The sequence below is a fragment of the Ctenopharyngodon idella genome, chromosome 4 (assembly GCF_019924925.1).
Source record: "Ctenopharyngodon idella isolate HZGC_01 chromosome 4, HZGC01, whole genome shotgun sequence".
Taxonomy (NCBI): Eukaryota; Metazoa; Chordata; class Actinopteri; order Cypriniformes; family Xenocyprididae; genus Ctenopharyngodon; species Ctenopharyngodon idella.
In genome coordinates, this window is record NC_067223.1 from 450674 (window position 1) to 472338 (window position 21665).

Here is a 21665-nt window from a genome sequence, read left to right on the forward strand (position 1 = left end):
TAGCACAATGCGGAGCAGGAAGAACAAAAAAGAAAAGAAAAAAAAAGAAAAATGGAAATAAAATGACCAGAAACTGAGATGAAAATGAACACAGAATGAACAAAAAATAGATTTATTTCTAATCAGAAGAAGAAAGTCTAGTACAAAACTTTTTGGTATAATAAAGGAATTGAAATGACACATTACAAACAACTTTAAAATTTGCCCCACACAGGACTCGAACCCACAATCTATGGATCTGATGACTGATACTCAACTCATTGCACCACTGAGCAGACACTTTCACACACCTGCCAAAGTTCAGTAGTTCATGTGAGAATGAACTCACAATGAAGATTTTTTTTTATAAAAATGCACCACATGTTATATTTATTAATTTTAGCTTAGATCATTCTAGGAAACACTCAATATCTGGAACAGAAGAATTTTTTACAAAATAACCAATTAGCATACTAAGCTAACTAGTTTAAGACAACAAACACAGGCAGGGTCACATTCAGAGACAAATATCTCAGGAATGGTAGCGAATATCAAAAATCCGTTCAGTCATTTATGTGCGGCCCAGTCCAAAGATCATCTGAGCCGAATTCGAACAAAATTGGACAAAATTTGTAGGAGGAGTAGTGAAAAAACTGTTTTTCATTTACTTAATATGGCAGACAGGTACATTTAAGGAAAATGACAAATGACACATCGACAGAATTGGCATAAGCCAGGGAATAAAATGACATAAAGCATACAAATTTTGGACAATGTTTTCAAAAGTTATAAGCGTTTTTGCAAAAATTGTTATATCTCTGGAACACTAGGTGGTGTTGTGTTCAAACTTCTCAGGTACCTTAAGGACATTCTGATGATGATACGGACCAATTTTTGTGAAGATATGTCAAATTGTTTAAAAGATATTGAAATTTATTGCAAAATTCAAAATGGCGGACCTGTGGTTTATCCGATACTGACAAAATTGATATCCTTGGATTTGGCATGATGCAAAGAATCCATCGACACCAAGATCATGATTTTCTGCCAAACTGTTCCAAAGTTATTGGCCAAAATAGCCATTTTTCAGATCTCATGACCTGTAGGTGGCGCTATTCCCAAATTTGACATTGACCCTCAGATCATGGTTCTGATTAAGCGTACCAATTCTTGTTTCGATTGCTCAAAGTTTGGCCGAGATACAGCCTCTGAATAAATTTTAGGTCAACCTTGTTAACTTTGTGACATCATAACTTTTTTTTTTTTTTTTTTTTTTTAACCAGTACATAAAAAAAATTCTGTTCAGTCATTTCTGTGCAGCTTGGTCCAAAGATCATCTGATCAAAGTTTGGACAAAATTGGACAACATTTTAAGGAGGAGTAGCAAAAAAAATTAATACTGTACTTTTCAAAATGGCCACTACTGTAATGAATGGAGTCGTAATGTAAGATGTTGAATGGAATCAGCATGAAGAGAGGAATCAGATGTACTACATTTTTTTCTAGAGCAAATGGTTCAAAAGTTATAACCTTTGGAAAAGTGAATTTTTGAACTGGTGGAAGCGCTATAGAGTTGGTCATAGAGACTCGAAATTTGGTCCAATGACTTTTCATGACCATCTCTACAATTGTTCCAAATTTGATCATTTTCTCCTGTTCTGTTGATAGGGCTGCCATTGATTCGATTTCGGGAAGAATAATAATAAGAAAACTAATGGATCAATAGGTGCCTTAGCACCTTTGGTGCTTGGCCCCTAATAATAAAGTAAACCAATGGATACAACAGGTGCCCTAGATGGCCCCTAAATATAAGTCACAGTTGCTGAGGAAAATAAAGCAAAAGGAGATTTAATGAACATAGTAACACACTAGCATACAATATCAACATCAACGCAAGGCAAAGGAAAACTGAGAAACTGAGGCCTTAAATACACAGGGGTGGTAATCAACAGAATAACGAACAGGTGAGGACTAATCAGTAACCACTGTAACAAAGAAGTGATGGGAAAACTGATAACAAAGAAAACTAGGTCAAACCAGAACACAGGGACACGAATTCAAGCAAAACAGAACATATATGTGACATTAGACCCCCTTCCGAAAGGCATGCCCTCACGCCATAGAAATTTTTTTTAATTCAACAAAGGAGGGAGGGTGGGGGCTCAGGAGGTGGACGAGGGGCTGGCGAAGGGCAGGACACAGGAGAAGGTTTCCCTGGCGGGAGAACCCAGGGCGGAGAGGACAGAGGGAGGAGCCAGACGGGAATCCAGAGTCCAGCCAGGAATGAGGCCCACTGTGAAATCAAGGGAGGAAGTAGCCATGGTGGAGAGATCCGCGAGCCAAGGAGAAGCTGAAGGGTCGGACGGTCGAGGTGGAGTCGAGGTCTCAGAGGATTGCCATGGAGCCAGGGGATCCTCTTGCCAAACCAAAGGTGGTGACTGGAAGCTAGTATCCATGCAGCACAGTGGGATGGATGGATGAGTATAGGAGCTGACAGGAACCAGTGGAGGCGGGACAGACAAACTGACTAGTATTGGGAGAGGAGGCGGGAGAGGGAGGCTGGGCGGGACTTCAGGAAATCTGGAACTGGACAGAACCAGCGAAGACTCAGGAGAACAGGAACTGGAAGGGACCAGAGGGAACTGGAAACACAGTGTAGCATCCTACAACACAATATCACCATAAATGTCCACAGAGGCCGGATTCAGCTTCACCTCGACTGCGGTGGTGTGAGTAGAGCTTCACTCCATGCCCTCAAACTCCACAAGTAGTTCCACAGGAACGGATGATGTAACCGGCACACGCACCTGGTCAGACATTCTGGGAGGCACTGGCTCTGGCTCATCACTTGCTGCAGGCTCGGACTCTCTGTCTATGGTGGGCTCATGCTTCGTCTCCGTATAGCTTGTGGCTGGCTTATCTCTAGGGGTGGAGTGGAGCTGGCGATGTCCTCCTCAGACTGGCAGATGGTAAGCGGTGAGCGGTACCTTGTGTGGTCCTCGAGGGAGCAATCCTCTTGTTCAAGACAGAGAAGTTGAACAGCTGGCAAATCCATTATATTCTGTCTTCACCTTAGCTGTTTTAAATCTTATTAGGTCTTGCATTCTGTCACAGTTGCTGTGTATATAATCCAGAAAACGAGAGGAAAATAAAGCAAAAGGAGATTTAATGAACATAGTAACACACTAGCTTATAATATCAACATCAACACAAGACAAAGGACTGAAGAAACCGAGGCCTTAAATACACAGCGGTGGTAATCAACAGAACAACGAACAGGTGAAGACTAATCAGTAAACATAGTAACAAACAAGTGGTGGAAAAACTGATAACAAAGAAAACTAGGTCAAACCAAAACACAGGGACACGAATTTAAGCAAAACAGAACATACATGTGACAATATGGTAGCAAATAAATAAATACATTTTATCTCTACGTTTCACAGAAATGCTGAAAATGGTAATCAAAACTGAATTAAGAATTTGTTTTGGCACAAAATAAAATCTTCAAACATTGGTATTTATGATGGGATTAGTTTTTATTATTACTACAGTATATTACTTAAAGGGATAGTTTGATCAATGTTTACATGTGAATAAAAGCCTAAATTTTATAAGTCATCAGTTGTGTTAAAACCCCCTACTATTACAGAAATATGGAAGTGTACACAGATGCCAGATATCAGACATTGTCAAATACACAATGTACTCTCGTAAGAGACTCCCGCTGGCCAGCAGACTGCCTCATTCACTCTAGGCAAGGGTACGCACACCACACACTGACATTTAAGTTATGAGGCTTTTTCAAAGGTCTTACCGCTGCCACACTCCACCAAGAGAAAAGTGAGAGTTCAACAGCCATTTGTCTTTCTTGCACATGCTAAGGCCTCAGAGGCAGCATTATAATGACTGAAAACTCGACAACACCAACACTGGGTTGTGATTTCACAGAATGTCATGATGACTAGCCTATGTGTGTGTGATTAATTACGCAGTGGGTATAATCTCACATCACCAGAAAGCTGGTGTCAGCCCTGTTTCAGGGCAACAACTGTATTCTATAACCGAACTGACACCTTAAATATTCAGGGCTCATACCCACAAAGGTAGTTAGATCCAGTCAATGTTTTCAATCCATGCTTCTCCCATCAGTTTTGTTGTCTGGGTGGATCCCAAATGTGCTCTTCCGTAGTATAATAGATGAGACCAGCTCTAGGCCGAGACCTAAAGTTGAGATCGAATCAAGACTGAGGCCACATAAGGGTCAAGTATAAGTCAAGACAGAGACCTGAAGAGGGTCAGGTTTGAGTCAAGACAGAGTCCATGAAAATATATGGCCTTGGACTCGAGTTTGTGACAGACTTGTGAGCGTATGATCTTGAGTACTACAACACTACTCTACACTCAATCAAAGTGTTATTTGTTCATACAGACATTCATTCATAAGCTGTCGTATGAACAGAACAATTTGTCACATCTGTGAGTAAATATATAGGTATTTGTCAATCCTAAACCCCAGAATGTATGATATGCTATGCATTTATTAGTAACATTAGTAATGTATTTGTAAGCCATTTTTTTAAACTCATAAACACCATAGAGGTTTTCAGCATGTTTGCATGTAGTTTCTATGGAGTTTTGGAAGGTTTCTAGTTGGTGGTTTCTAAACAGTCCATCACCAATCTATGATATTGGTGTTTACGATGGGGTTTGTTTAATTGGTTTATGGGGTTCTGATGTTCTGGTGACTTATAAAGTGTTACTATATTAAATTAAGGAATGTGAATAAAAGCCTAAATTAAATCTGTTAATATATTCATTTATCTCTTCAGAAAACCTGGATTACACTGTTGAATTGAATGGTCATTCAGTACAACAAAAATGACTAGACAAAAATGATTAGAGAATATTAAAAATATCTTCTTTTTTGTTCTCAAGATGAACAAAAGGTTTGGAGCGACATGAGGGTGAGTAAATGATGACAGTATTTTCATTTTTAACCCATTAATGAGGTTCACAATCTATCATGGCAAGAAACAAATAGGCTGTCTTTTTAAACCTTAAGAAGAATGTTCTATTTAAATTGATCTTATTCTTAAAATATGGAATTTTTGTATTCTTTTTTTTTTCTTAAAAAATGACTGAAGATTTCAGTCTCTTGGAGGGTCTCATTTTTTTCTCTCTCTTTTTTAAATGAGCATTCTGAAAGGGTTTTGCATATGGACTGACTCATGGAGCAACAGATTGCTTGTGCTGTGTTTGGTTGAATCTCAGACACCATCCATCTTCATGATAAACGTGATGTAACAGGAGTGAAGGGATGTAATGGAGAACAGGCTGAGAGCAGTTAGGGTACTGTGGACTTGTACACAGCACTGAAGCTAGTGAGAAGTGTGTGACAGAAAAACAGAGGGAGATGCTAAGAAAGAAGCAGACAGAAAAAGAAGTAGAGAGAGAAACACTCCCATGGGGACTAACCTATTTCAATAATGAAAGGAATGAACATTGTTTCGTTACCCAGATGGTATACGGTATTATAGGCAGTATTATAGCTGCCTCGCTGCTCAGATTGGTTTGCGTCTGTAACTCCGTATAGCTTTGTTTTGAATCTCTTACTTTTATTCATTGTTGCTTATTTTTTTATTACCTTATATGTAATATTGCCTACCACACTAATCTGACGTCGCTAGCTTGTAATCTTTGAATCTAAATCGCTGTTACAACGCATTTGCATTTGCAGCGCTAGCTTGTTAACTTGTTAACAGTCTCTCGCGCGCTCCTTTTTCAACGCGTTCTTCAAACAGCCGTGGTAAGTCGGATCAGTCTACAAACACGGTGAGTCATGTCATCCTCTCCCAGCATTGCTACCTGTTCCATTTGCCACATGTTCACTATAGCTCTCTCTGTCAGCGACGAGGGATATACATGTCATAAATGTAGGGAAATAGTCAGGCTGACAGAGAGAGTCTCAGAATTAGAGACACGCATCCAAACTTTAATTGAGGATAGTAAGAATGCAAGGGCTTCAGATACTGTTTTGGATGCGACTAGCTTAGTGAACTCTGTACATTGTTCGGTTCCGGCTGTAGAGCCCGCGCAGCAGGGCACTTGGGTAACGGTGAGGCGGCCTAGCCGCGGAAAACACCACTCTTCCGTTCCAATAAGAACATCAAACAGGTTCTCCCCACTCAGTGATACACCCACTGAGAATCCTGTTGAAAGTGCCCTAGTTATTGGCGATTCTATTACACGGAACGTGAAAATAGAGACACCAGCCACCATAGTCACATGTTTGCCGGGAGCCAGAGCACCTGACATCAAAGCAAATTTAAAAGTGCTGGCTAATGCTAATCATAAATACTCTAAGATTATTATTCACGTCGGCACTAATGATGTTCGACTTCGCCAGTCGGAGATCACTAAAATTAACATTAAAGAGGTGTGTGAACTCGCAAGTACAATGTCAGGAGAAGTAATTTGCTCTGGCCCCCTTCCTGTTCGTTGGAGTGATGAGATAGTTAGCAGATTATCATCACTCAATGGCTGGCTGTCTAAGTGGTGTCCGCAAAATAATATAGGTTTCATAGACAATTGGAAAAGCTTTTGGGGCAGACCTGACCTGTTGAAAAGAGATGGTATTCATCCCTCCCAGGATGGTGCTGCTCTTCTCTCTAGTAATATGGCACATAGTCTTAGAACTGAAACATGACAAACTGGGGCCCAAGTCAGGAAGCAGACAGACTGGCTAAACCGACCGTCTGCTAGCTGCCTCACGTTACAGAAGTCAGAAAATTCAGATAACTCCCAACACATAGAAACTCTTACACCTAGATATTTTCAAATAGAGACTGTGTCTGTACCCTGAATTAGTAAAAACAAAAAAACTTCCAAACCCATTTAATGGTAAAAATTTAATTGATGTTCAACAAATAAAAAATAGAGATAATAATGCTAAACAAATGATAAAACTCGGGTTGTTAAATATTAGATCCCTTTCTTCAAAATCACTTATTGTTAATGATATTATCAAAGATAATAATCTAGATGTGCTGTGTTTGACAGAAACTTGGCTAAAACCGGACGATTACATTACTTTAAATGAGTCTAGTCCTCAAGGTTATGATTATCGACACAATGCCCGTCAGAAAGGCAAAGGGGGAGGTGTTGCTGTAATCTATAGTAATATTTACAGTATTAGTCAAAAGTCTTTCAAATATAATTCCTTCGAAGTGATGGTACTTTACGTAACATTATGTAGGTTGACATTTGTGCTGGCTACTGTATACAGGCCACCAGGACACCATACAGACTTTATCAAAGAATTTGCTGATTTTCTGTCGGAGTTAGTATTGGCTGCAGATAAAGTCCTTGTTGTTGGTGATTTTAATATCCATGTAGATAATAAAAAAGACGCATTAGGATTGGCATTTGCAGATATTCTAAACTCTACTGGTGTTAGACAACATGTGTCAGGACCCACTCATTGTCGTAATCATACTTTAGATCTAATATTGTCGCATGGAATCGATATTGATGCTGTTGAAATTCTGCAGCAGAGTGACGACATCTCAGATCATTATCTAGTCTTGTGTATACTACATTTAGTCAAGGCGGCTAAACTGCCTCCATGCCATAAATATGGTAGAACCATCACTTCTACCACTAAAGATCACTTTATAAATAATCTTCCTGATCATTTTTATCGCCTTAGCATACCAGAAAGCTTAGAAGACCTCGATGTTGTAACAGAAACTATTGCCTCTGTCTTTTCCAGCACATTAGACTCAGTTGCTCCTTTGCGCTTAAAAAAGATTAAGGAAATTAATCCAATGCCATGGTACAATGAGCACACTCGGGCCCTAAAGTTAGCAGCCAGAAAAATGGAGCGCAGCTGGAAGAAAACAAAACTAGAAGTATTTCGCATTTCGTGGAGAGAGAGAATGATTGAGTACAGAAAGGCCTTAAAATCTGCTAGATCTGCTTATTCTTCAAAACTTTTAGAAGAAAATAAACACAACCCTAGGTATTTATTTGATACAGTGGCTAAATTAACAAGAAATAAAGCTTCAACTTCTGATGTTTCCAAAGAGCACAGCAGTAATGACTTTATGAACTTCTTTACTTGCAAGATTGATAATATTAGAGAAAAAATTATAACCATGCAACCGTCTATTACAGTATCGCGTCAGATTGCATTGTGCATTGTAGTGTCCCTGAGGAAAAATTCAATTCATTTACTGCTTTAGGAGAGGAAGAATTGTCTAAACTTGTTAAATCATCAAAATCAACAACAAATGCTATTGAAAGAAATGCTTCCAGAGGTTATAGATCCTCTTCTTAATATCGTCAATTCATCTTTATCACTAGGACACGTACTTTTAAGCTGGCTATTATTAAACCTCTTATTAAAAAAACCACAACTTGATCCTAGAGAATTAGTCAATTACAGGCCGATCTCAAATCTCACTTTTCTGTCAAAAATACTAGAAAAGGTAGTATCATCACAACTATGTTCCTTTTTAGAAAGAAATAGTATCTGTGAGGATTTCCAGTCAGGATTTAGACCGTACCATAGTACTAAGACTGCTCTCATTAGAGTTACTAATGATTTGCTCTTATCATCAGATCGTGGTTGCATCTCTCTATTAGTGTTACTGGATCTTAGTGCTGCATTTGACACTATTGATCACAATATTCTTTTAAATAGACTCGAAAATTATGTTGGCATTAGTGGAATTGCATTGTCATGGTTCAAATCATACTTATCTGACCGTTATCAGTTTGTAGTAGTAAACGAAGAGATGTCATATCGATCACAAGTTCAATATGGAGTACCGCAAGGCTCAGTACTAGGACCGTTGCTGTTCACTCTGTACATACTACCCTTGGGAGATATCATTAGGAAGCATGGCGTTAGTTTTCACTGTTACGCTGATGATACTCAGCTCTATATTTCTTCGCGCCCTGATGAAACTTACCAATTCACAAAATTAACAGAATGCATAGCTGATATAAAAAATTGGATGACTAGTAATTTCCTACTACTAAATTCAGAAAAAACAGAGATTCTAATTTTTGGACCAAAAACTTATTCACGTAATAACCTAGAATACTGTCTAACACTTGATGGCTGCTCTGTTAAGTCTTCGTCGTCACTTAGGAACCTGGGTGTGCTCTTTGATACCAATCTTTCATTTGAAGGCCATGTTACTAGCATCTGTAAAACCGCATTCTTCCATCTTAAAAATATATCTAAACTACGACATATGCTCTCGATGAAAAATGCAGAACAGTTAATTCATGCGTTCATGACCTCAAGGCTAGATTACTGTAACGCTCTACTGGGTGGTTGTTCTGCTCGCCTGATAAATAAACTACAGCTCGTACAAAATGCAGCAGCTAGAGTTCTTACTAGAACTAGGAAGTATGACCATATTAGCCCAGTTCTGTCAACACTGCATTGGCTTCCTGTTAAACATCGTATAGATTTTAAAATCTTGCTAATTACTTACAAAGCACTAAATGGTTTAGCTCCCCAGTACCTGAGCAAGCTCCTAATTCATTATAGTCCTTCACGTCTAATGCGATCTCAGAATTCAGGCCAGCTGGTAATACCTAGAATATCAAAATCAACCGCAGGCAGTAGATCCTTCTCCTATTTGGCACCTAAACTCTGGAACAATCTTCCTAGCAATGTTCGGGAAGCAGACACACTCTGTCAGTTTAAATCTAGACTAAAAACGCATTTCTTTAACCTGGCATACACATAACACATTACCAATATATATTTTCAAATCTGTTAAAGGATTATTAGGCTGCATAAATTAGGTCAACCGGAACCCGGGAACACTTCCTATAACGCCTGATGTACTTGTTACATCAGAAGAAGAATGGCATCTACGCTAATATTAGTCTTTCTGGTTATCCCGAGGTTCACCGTAGTCAACCGGATCCGGGCCGTATCCAGGTGAGACCAAGGACCTGCACCTTGACACGACCAAAACACAGCCCTGAAGTATCAGCAGAGATTGAGTCAACTAGATCATCCACTGTGAGGGCCTCATCGACACGACAGCCACGACACAGTTCCTCAACAACCGTCCATACCGCCGTGATGAATACGATCCTCAATTGGATGGAACTGGAATAAATACTTTGAATGTTGCGATCCTGTCGGACTTATGATAGCTACCTGAATCGTAGCAAAGCACTGTTGGCCAGAGGAGAACTGGCCCCCCGACTAAGCCTGGTTTCTCCCAAGGTTTTTTTTCTCCATTTAAACACCTATTTGCCACTTGTCTGCCACCTGATGTCACCTGATGGAGTTTGGGTTCCTTGCCGCTGTCGCCTTTTGGCTTGCTTAGTTGGGGACACTTGACATTTGACTTGACATTTGATATTCAACAGTGCTTTGATCTGCCTGCATTGACACAATTCTTTTAAGAGCTGCTGTGCAGCCAAATAATGTACCAGTTATCAATGTAAAGCTGCTTTGACACAATCTACATTGTAAAAAGCGCTATATAAATAAAGGTGACTTGACTTGACTATTATATACACATGCTGATCTGCACCCAAGAACACACATCAAACACAAACAAAAAATAGACTTTCTGAGTTAGGAGCATGTGAATTAAATGATTATGGCAGAAGCAAATATTGATTAAAATACACATTGATCACAATATGTTGTAATAATGAATGTCGCGAAGAAATGGAAGTAGCAACAAATCTTTTTTTCCATATTATGACATACATCTGAGTGTAACGGTTTATTAAAAAAGAAGTAAAAAAGTAGAGCATAGATTTTGAAATGTGGGTGTCGAACTAAAAAAATGTTTGCAAGCTTGCAGTCACTTGTGGAGGGGCAGGGTTTACACGGACTAAACGATTGGAGAAATCCTTGTTACTGGAGAGAAAAACTAAACTTTAGTTAGTTATGACATTTTTATTAAACCTTACGAAGTCAAAAGAAAATCATTTACATGCATGAATCATTCACAATAAGATCTATAACATGCATTTACAAAATAGATGATAGGGTGAATTACTGAATTTTAATTTAATTTTGACTTTAAGGGCAAGTAAATCCAAAGAGAAAACATCCGACAAAGTGCCTCAAGAAAATATGGTTAATATATGGCACTTTCTATAATGAGCCTCATGGATGGCAATGGGACAACGAAGGGATGGTGTTAAGTGGCGACAGAGGATGGGTGACCGATGACCGACAACAAAACCCAGACGGCAAAGATGTATAATGTATAATGGCAAAGATCCAGAGCTTCCCAGTGCCTATAGCCCACAGCAGAGTCGAAGGAGGGAGGAGCCAAGATGTAGATGACATGGCTGTCGACATCTGGGGGCCGACCGATGGAGACAAGGCCGATGGATCCACAGGCGCAGACGGAGGGTCGATGGAGCTGAGCGTTATCGCAGGTTCCGGAGACCTGGGCGCAGCCGTGGTGATGTGCATCGGAGGTGGAGCCAGAGTACAAGAGGACTGGGGCGATGCTGGTGTGACCCGAAGATGGTGGCTAGACTGAAGGAAAGGAGGAACCCGGTGCAGGTCCGTGGCGGAAGTGGTGTGATGACTGAGCAAGGAGGAGCTGGTGGGACAAGGGAACCCTGTGGAGCCACTAGGCCGAGGGTCTCCGGTGGAGTCAGGAGCCAAGGCGGAGCTGACAGACGGGCCGAGAGGGAGAGAAGTGATCAGAGGCTGGAGGCAAAGCCGTACGATCCTTCCGCACGGGCACTGCCGGTGGTTACGTGATCTGCAACTCGATGTCATAGCAGGGACTCCTCAGAGACGGCACAGGGATGCAAACATCCAGCAGCAACGGGGTTGGATGACTGGCTGAGCTCTGTGGTGGTGGTGATGACACGGGACTTGACAGAATGACAGTAATCATAACACAGTCCACACAGGTTAATGCAAAGTGTGAGTCTCAGTCCATAATGTTCACCATGCTGTCCTTACAAAGCAATATTTCTGAGAAGACTGATGAATCAGAGTCCTTAAAGTTCTTCATAGGAAATAAAGATTCAGATACCGGGTGGGACAGGGTGGGAGTCGACAAGTCCCCTTTGAAGTCCATCAGCCAGTCCTCTGTCTTCGTTCCCTCGGCTGTTGGTGTTGCGGGCTCACTTCCCTGGTCAGATTCATGTCGGGGTTCCACTTCCGGGGCGATGGTGAGACCTGTCCTCTCTTCCTTGGGCTCTGGCTCACTTGTCGCTGCGGGTTGACCCTCAACATCTGCGGGGGGCACGCACAATTCCTCCATGGTCGATGGCGTTGAAGCATGCGCTGGGTCTGGCTGTGCTCTGGATTGGGACGCAAAAGCTCTCCAGACACTTAATGACGGTTTCCCTCCAGTTCAGGCCTGTGGTGTCTGGGAGGTCGATGGGGTGGTTGAAAGTAGCCCCGATCTGGAACAAGGTATTCAGGATCTCATTGTCAAGGGAGCTGGTGATGGCTAGGTGACAAAAGTCCTTTACAAAAGAAAAAAAAAAAAAAAATGGCTCTCCTGAATTTTTGCCCTATCGTCCATTTTTGGGCAGTCTGGTCATCTGTCACACTTTCAGGTGTGTCGTAGCAAACAAAGAGACAAGGAGTCAGATGGATAAAAATCCGGTCCCACTTTATATTAGGTGGCCTTAACTACTATGTATTTGCATCAAAAAAATAAGTACAATGTACTTATTGTGTTCATATTGTATTGCAAAACAAAACTGCTATTGAGGTGGGATACGGGACAGGTTTGGTGGTATAGGTAGGTTTAAGGGTGGGTCAAGCTGTAAGGGATGGGTCAACAGTGTAATTATAAATGTAACATCACAGATGTAATTACATGCAGGTATTTTTTTTAAAAAATAAGTACAATGTAAAAACATGTATGTACACAGTAAGTGCATTGTATCAAATTATTAATTTAAATGTAAGTACATAGTAGTTAAGGCCACCTAGTATAAAGTGGGACCAAAAATCCAATATGAAGTTTAATCAAAACAGGCAAAGTAATCCAACAAAGGCTGAGAAACACACCCAAACAAAAACGTGGCCAGACAAAGAATAAGTAAACAGCAAGAACTTAAATAGACAAAGGTGATGAGCTAAATGACAAACAGCTGTGATGATAGTTAGTGTCCACTGTAACAGATAGGTGGTGGGGAATTCAAACAAAAAAACACAGGAACTGAAGAATTACAAACTAAAATTCCATGAACAAATCTAAACTGAACAGAATGGAGTAACATGGTTGCTCTTCCATCGTTTTAACCACGTCTGTTCCACAATTTAGGACTGTATTTAATGATGTCACATTCAGGTGGTGGGTTAAGAACTTCTACTAATTAACCGATTCAAAATCGCAGTTAATGTCAGTTATTATAGTTTATTTACATGAACAACACAAAGCCATTCATTATTTTAATCACGTTAACATGCAATATGTAATTTTGTGTACACTTTACTCCTGTATACAAGCAGTTTTTTCAGTCAGAAGCTTTCTCCATGTAATTTCTTCAAGAATATGGCATCTGAAGACTACTTCACTTTATTATTTCTGTCTGTCATTTTATTTGATATTTGATGCATTGTGAGTTCCATCTTACATCATACCCCGTAAGATGGAACCTTACACATTTATGCAAACATGCACTCTTCAAAAACTGATTGTTGACACTTTAAAATATATAGAATTAAATGTATTATATATATATATATATATATATATATGGACTAAATTCACATGGAATGTACTGAATATCAGCTTGTTTATTGAACATGATCTATTAAAGACCAAGTCGAATGTTCACTGGAACTATGGATTAGGGAAATGCCAAATAGTTGAGCTCTTGGTAATGATGGATCTTGCAACAATAGCTGGGTAACACACCCCAGATCAGAGCTTGCCACTTTCAAGAAGCTCTTGCAATTTTTTTGTTTGTCTGGTCAGTGAACACACTGTGGGAGGTTCACGGCTGGTAAGTATGAATCATGCACAACTCCATACGTATCAAAAAACACAGAGCACCAGTGGTGCCAGCACTGTCACAAATCCAAGGAACAAGTCATACCGTGCCAGCAAGAACATAAACAGGCCAACAATGTAACACTTGAACCAATCTGTATAGCTGATGACCACTAGTGACTATAATGAGCATCCATCTTTATTAAAACACAGAGATTCCGGATTGTTCTGTCTGTTTCGGCAGCAGGGATTAATCTAATCATTTTATCCAGGCACAGATGAGGCTCAGTTGCTACACACACATGAACATACAGGATGCCTCAGAAATAAACGACAATCCAACATCAGCAAGAATGACTCCTCTAACAACCCTTGAGATTTGTTTAAATGGTAGGACCCTTGTATTAGCATGTAACGACAATGTTATATGCTAAAAAATACATTAATTATCAATTAAGGCATGTGAATAATGGCTTGGGAGTAGAGTGTTTGCAGGAAAGCAGACTTGTTCAATGGCTGATTGGAAGGAAGCATTAGCACAAGCTAATTACACCAGCAGCATGGCCAGTGCTTCAGCCTACACAGTTGGTCTTGTCCATCAGGAGGGGCTGCTTATCACTGATTAAGCAAATCTAGTGTCCCTGTGTTCAGATATAGTAAGCCGGTGAAGATAAAAAATAAATAAATAAAAATTTTTTAAAAAATTATTTTGTGTAGCATACAGTACTGGGTAGATTACTTACGAATAGTAGTCAGTTACTGATTCCAAATGTCATGACAAAAATTGTAGTTAGTAATGTAATCTAGATTACTCATTTCAGGTAATGTATTCTGACTACTTTTTGATTACTTTTTAGATTACTCTTGACCTGACACGTTTATCACATTGATTTGAATAGGATAATCTTGTACCATATTAATATAAAAATACAAAGAGAAAGAAAATATATTCCATTCTTTGTTATCAACAACATGAAGTGCATTAAATACTACATTATGTCAGGGTTTCCCAGACTGGGATTCATGAAAAAACTGCAGGAGTTTGTGAGTTTAATGAAAAGCTATTAAGTAATTAAATCATAGTTAATAAATAGTAAATAATGCTTATCAATAAATAATTTTAAAAAACAACCAAAATAAAACATTTTTAAAACTATATATATTTGTTTACCTGTCATGTGACCATTAACTGACATCAGAAAACCTTGAACTTTTAATTATTATTTATTATTGGCTTAGTTTTACTTTTGACGTAACTTATTAACTTAACATCTAAAGGTTTACTTCCAGTAAATATATTAGGGCAAAGAGGTTCAGCTGACAAAAAAGTTCTGGAATCACTACATTGCATGTAAATATAAAATGACGTGAATTTGCACATTTTATGAATAAATTAATGAATAATTGAGGCATTTATATAGCACTTTCTTATGTACTACTGTACACCCAAAGCGCTTTACAATTATATCAGGGGTCTCTCCTCAACCACTACCAGTGTGCAACATCCACTTGGATGATGCGATGGCAGCCACAGTACAACGGCACCAGTGCGCTCACTACACACCAGTTACAGGTGGAGAGGAGAGAGAGTGATAGTGCCAATGTGTTTGAAAGACAAAAGCTTTCCACAGATAGTAATACAGGGTTAAATGACTCACTGAGTGATAATTCAAATAATAATTAATGTGTTTGTCAGGAGCTTATTAGATATGCAATGTTGAGAAAACACTTCTTAAAAGTGAAATGATTTCTGTGTGTGTATATATATATATATATATATATATATATATTCACCGGACCACGGGAACAGAGGAGGTTGGTATCCAAGCGCACACTTAAATAGTGTGAGTCCGGTGGTGGATTGCCTGAGGGAATTCTAGGCATATTCCGCCCAGGGGAGGAATCGGCTCCAGCTGCCTTGGTTCTGGTGGCAGTAGGTCCGTAGGTACCTCCCGATCTCTTGGATCTTCCGCTCAGTCTGGCAGTTGGTTTGGGGATGATAGCCCAAGGAAAGGCTGACAGTCACTCCGAGAAGCTTGAAGAACGCCTTCCAGACCCGGGAGATGAATTGTGGACCTCGGTCGGATACAATGTCTTCTGGTAGACTGAAATGGCGAAACACATGCTGGAAGAGTACTTCAGCAGCCTCGAAGGCAGTGGGTAAGCCTCTCAGCTGAATGAGCTTACAGGTTTTTGAAAAGCGATCCACTATGGTGAACACTCACGTGTTTTGATCAGAAGAAGGGAGGTCGGTCATAAAATTTATGCCCAGATGAGACAATGGTCGATGTGGAACAGGAAGTGGAACTAGCTTTCCCTCTGGGAGTCTCCGTGGGGTGTTGGTGATGGCGCAGACTGAGCAGCTCTTGACGAATCGGGAGATATCGTGGGTCATGGAGGGCCACCAGTAATGATGACGTAAGAGCAAAAGGGTACGATTACTACCTGGGTGTCCACAGCCCGGAGAGGAATGAGCTAAATCCATGAGGGGCTGACGAAGAGCTGATGGAACATAGAGAAGCCCCTCAGGACCTCCCGGCGGAGCAGGTTCAGAGCGGGTAGCTTGAGTGATGTGGACATCAATGGAGCACTGTATGGGACTAACGATCATGGCTGGAGGGAGAATGGGCTCTGGAGATTCTGATTCAGGATCGGGTTTATGAAGTCGAGACAAGGCATCTGCTCTGCCATTCTTTTCCCCAGGATGATAAGTGACTGTAAAGGTGAACCTAGTGAAGAAGAGGGCCCATCTGGCTTGACGTGGGTTAAGGCGTTTGGCTTCATGCAGATATTCCAGGTTTCGATGATCTGCGATGACCTCGAAGCGAAACTTTGCTCTCTCCAGCCAATGTCTCCATTCTTCTAGCGCTACCTTGATGGCTAGGAGCTCATGATTGCCGATATCGTATTTCTGCTCCGCTGGGGATAGCTTCTTAAGAGAAGAAGGCGCATGGAAGGAGGCGTGGAGGATCCCCCGGCTGCTGTGAAAGCACCGCTCCGACCCCGGTGATGGAAGCATCTACCTTGACAACAAACGGGAGTTCTGGGTCAGGATGGACCAGGATCGGAGCGGACTGGAAGGCTTCCTTTGATGGTGGAAAGCTTCGATGGCTGAAGGGGTCCATGACAGAGACTTGGGCCAGCCCTTGAGAACTGAGCAAACTGTAGTTATTGATGAATTTTCTGTAGAAGTTAGCGAATACCAGGAAACATTGTAGTTCCTTGATACTGCTGGGTTGGGGCCAGTTCTGAATAGTCACCACCTTCCTCTGGTCCATCTGGATGCCTTGATGGTTGATGACATAACCCAGAAAGTGCACAGAGGTGGTCTGGAACTCACATTTTTTAAGCTTTAGGTACAGGTGGTGTTCTCTCAGCTTGGTGAGGACCTGCTTCATGTGATGATGATGCTCAGCCAAATTCCGAGAATAGACGAGGATGTCGTCGATGTACACTATGACGAATCTTTGGAGGAATTCCCAGAACACTTCATTCATGTAACCTTGGAAGACAGAAGGTGAGTTGGACAGGCCATACGGCATAACCCAGTATTCGTAGTGCCCGGAAGGAGTGATAATTCATCTCCTCTGCGGATGCGGATCAAATTATAGGCACTCTGCAGGTCTAGCTTTGAGAAGATGCGAGCTCCACGCAGCTGTTCCAGGGCTGCTGGGACCAGAGGAAGAGGATAACTATATTGACGGTTTGTGAGTTGAGGTGAATGAACTGTTGTTTTAATGCCTCCTGGATGTATTCTTCCATGACCTTCTGCTCCGGGATGGACAATGGGTAACTCTGCCCTTAGGCAGAGTTGCCCCAGGTAGCAGGTCAATAGCGCAGTCCCATGGCTGATGTGATGGTAGTAACGTAGCCAACCGCTTACTGAACACATCCTGGAACGCCCTGTAGTCAGAAGAAATCTTCACTTTACTCACAGTCTCTGGACTTTCGACTGAGGTTGAACAGAGAGGAACAGCAGGTTTTACAGGACTGGATCGGTTGTGAGAGTGAGGGACTGAAGACTTGATAACTGGAGTTAGACAGTTCTGAAGGCAAGAGTCACTCCACTGCAGAATCTCTCCTGTGTTCCAGTTAACTTGGGGTTGATGTTGCGACATCCAAGGGCATCCCAGGATGATTTCTGTGGTGGAACCTTCCAGTACCATGAACGAGATCTTCTTCATGTGCAAGCAGCCGATGCGGAGCGTCAAGGTGGGGGAGAAGTGACTGATGCGACCACGGCCCAGCGGCTTTCCTTGAATGATGTGAATGGTTAATTCCTGGAAGCAGCGTTTCCTCCTGACATTGAGTTTCTGGAGTAATTGGTGAGAAATGAAGTTCCCCGCTGAGCCAGAGTCGATAAGGGCTTGCGCTGAAACACAGATTTGTGGAGTTAGAACATGTACGGTAGTTCTGGTTAATGGAGCGATTTTGGGAGGAAGCTGAATAGTACTCACCGCTGAGCGTGGTGGTCGAACGGGACTGATGGTAAGTATATGACCTTCTCCCCCACAATACAGACAGATGGTTGAGTATCCTCCTTTGACGCTCCACATGAGTGAGATGATATGAGTCGACTTGCATAGGTTCTGGTGCTGGAAAGGTGACAGATGGAATGGAGGACAGAGGATGTGCAACGGGTAAGGGCAGAGAGCAAGCCGACAGGCGCTGTGATACACGAATAGTCTTTTGAATGAAGTTCTCTAACCCCATAGTATCGTCGTAAATTTCCATGAGTTGGCAGACTTCATTGTTGAGCCCTTGTCAAAACGCTGTGAGCAGTGCAGTCTCATTCCAACCACTTGACGCAGCCAGGGTGCGGAACTGGACAGCATAAGCACTGATAGAGGATTTTCCTTGATGCAAGTTAAACAGTTGATCGTGCACAGATAGCTCGGATGCAGTCTGACCAAAAACTTCCTTAAAGTGGCTGATAAATGCTGGAAGAGACGTGGTTACCTGGGTGTTGGAATTCCACAGGGATTGTGCCCACTGTAGCGCTCTACCAGAGAGCAGATGCCAATCGAGCTCTGTCGTTAGTAAATTGACTGCATCTCAAAATACAGGTAGCACTGGAGAACAAACCCGTTGCAATCCTCCGCCTCACCGGTGAATGTCGCTGGTCAGGCCATGGGACTGGCAGAGGCAGCAGGCAAAGCTCCGGGTGTTGTCGGCATGAGTGAATGACGAACTGCTTGTACGATGTCTGCGAATGGATCGGTGGAACGATCTCCTCCAGCGTTCGTTGTACTCTGCATACTTTTTGGGTCTGGTCTTTTGTCACAGAACAGAAGGCAGCAGACAGGTAAGTAGAATATAAACTGAGTTTATTTCACAGGATGGATCATACACAGGATCTGGATGCAGCAATGGTGAGTATAGAAGTTCGAATGAATCAATAGATGACTTAGCTGACGAGTAACTTGAATATCTTTGGCAGGTGAACACAGGCAGGCGAGACAGAAAAACACAACAGGCAGGGAGCAGATGACAGAAGACAGACGACTGAAGACAGGATTCGTGGGATCAGGGAAGTTCACAGGTGAGTAAGGAGTCTGTTCATGTGTGTGAGACGAGACCAGACAACGGAGTACAGGTAGTGAGGGCTTATATGTGGTGACTTGATGAGGAGGTGCAGTTGTGGTGAATCAGAACTCCGGGGAGAGTGAACGAGTGGGCGGATCTAGTGATGATGGGCTGATTGGTGTCTGTGATGGTTGCGACTCCATGACTATATATATATATATTAAATATATACACACACATGCATGTATACATATTAGTTTTATTTTTATATTTTCATTTAATGTATTTCATGTATTCATGTATTTTGTTGTATGCTTTCTTCATTTTTATTATTTCTTTTATTTTTATTTATCTATAATTATTAATTTATTAATTGTATTAGTGATTTTGGTACTTAAACATGTTTTATTTATTTTATTTAAAAGCACAATATGTAATTTTTTAAATGTCATCTTCAGCCGGTGGAAAAGAATCGGTACGGGACAGAAATCATGTTCATTAATGAGATTATTAATGTTACCATAGTATGAGGCAGAGCAGGGCCGAGTGCTGTGGGAGCGGAACGAGGCCGCTGGAGCAACTGCTAATATGAGAGACAAGCGTGACTGCGACACGCAGCTCGACAGCAGCAGAACTTTTATTATGCCACAGTCGCCACTTCCACTTCTTCCGGTCAAGCTTATGTGGGGTAACGCAGCACTGTTTATCATTTTAGATACATTTGTGTTGAAAATTATGTTATAACGTTACTCTGTGCATTCGCTCGACGGCAGCTATGAGACACTTGTTGCACACTGCAGTAAGCTAGATCGATATTAGAATATCATATTAATACACGCTGGATGGCTTGTGTTGTTAAATGGCATGCAATTAATTTTAAAACATATTGCATGACTGAGAGAATGCTGTATTACTGTTACTAAAAATAAAGCTGCATCTGATTATGCTATGTTAGCCACTTGACATAATAGTGTTGTCTCTGAGGCATGATAAAAACATGGTGCTTGCGGAAAATCAAGAAAATGAGATTCAAACAATAAGACTAAATGTATTGAGCTTTATAACAATGATTAATTTTCTGTCTATAAATGTGTTCAAACAGTTGTTCCCTTGTCTATGAAAACATAATATATTAAAGCGTCTTTGGTGTTTCCATGGTTTCTACATAATAAAATGAGGGTAATGCAGGTATGATGTCATTGATAGGCGACGCACGGACATGATCCATGTCCTGGTTAAAATTGCTTATTTCTTTGGATTTAAACATTCTTGGAAACATCTGCGATAATGTAAGTACACAAGTCAACAAAATATATAACACCGTTCTAGTGTTTTTTGGATATTTTAATCCAAAAATCTTACATATTGTGCCTTTAAGTTTATGTTTTTTCATCTAATATTTATACTTTGTTTTATTTCAGCTTTTTTCAATTAACGAAAATTATTTTAATAGTTTTAGTTAACAATATGGATAATAGGACAGTGGGCTTCTGTTGGTAAATGCTGTAATGGTGGTTTTATGAAGTCAAAAAGTCTCTCTCTCCCTTGACAGTCATTATAACAAAGTGAACCAAATCAATTTTTTCCATCTAACATAAAATCGGCAGAAGTCCCCCAAGACATTTGCACCATGAGAGGTATTGACAAATACTGCTTGCAGAGGTTAAGCTTGACAGATGACACATCCCAGAACAAGACTTCCTGTGTACAAAGGATTGACATCTGACAGTGCAAGTACGATTGAGGAATAGGGAATTGTGGGTAAATACGAAATAGCACATCAGGTTAAACCATACAAATACTACTTCATATATATGTGTGTGTGAGTGTACCTGACAGTTTTAACTGCTATACTGTCTGTCTAAACCTGCTCTGGACAGATTGATTGACAGCGACAGAAGGATAAGAATGAAGGTGTTTGATTGATCGAGAATGTCATTTTAGGATCCATCTGTCATGACCTGTCATCTTCCAAAATGACAGCTGAGAAAAAGTAAACACACAGTAACACAATTTTCCCCTCTCCCTCCCATAAACACTTCTCATTTTGCCATGAGGGGTTGCTTAGCAACAGCACACATTTCGAGATTGTTTACAATGCTTGAAAAATAGTCAGTGCATAAGGAGCGAAAAAGACAAGAGATCACGAAGAGGAAATCACACTTTAGAAGGGTATCCATTGAAATG

General features: G+C 40.9%; 1 protein-coding gene across 1 annotated transcript in view; it reads right to left on the reverse strand.

Moving 5' to 3' along the window:
• Positions 1-21665, reverse strand: part of LOC127511323 (proton myo-inositol cotransporter) — a 98385-nt gene that overhangs the window by 35835 nt on the left and 40885 nt on the right. The window lies entirely within an intron of this gene.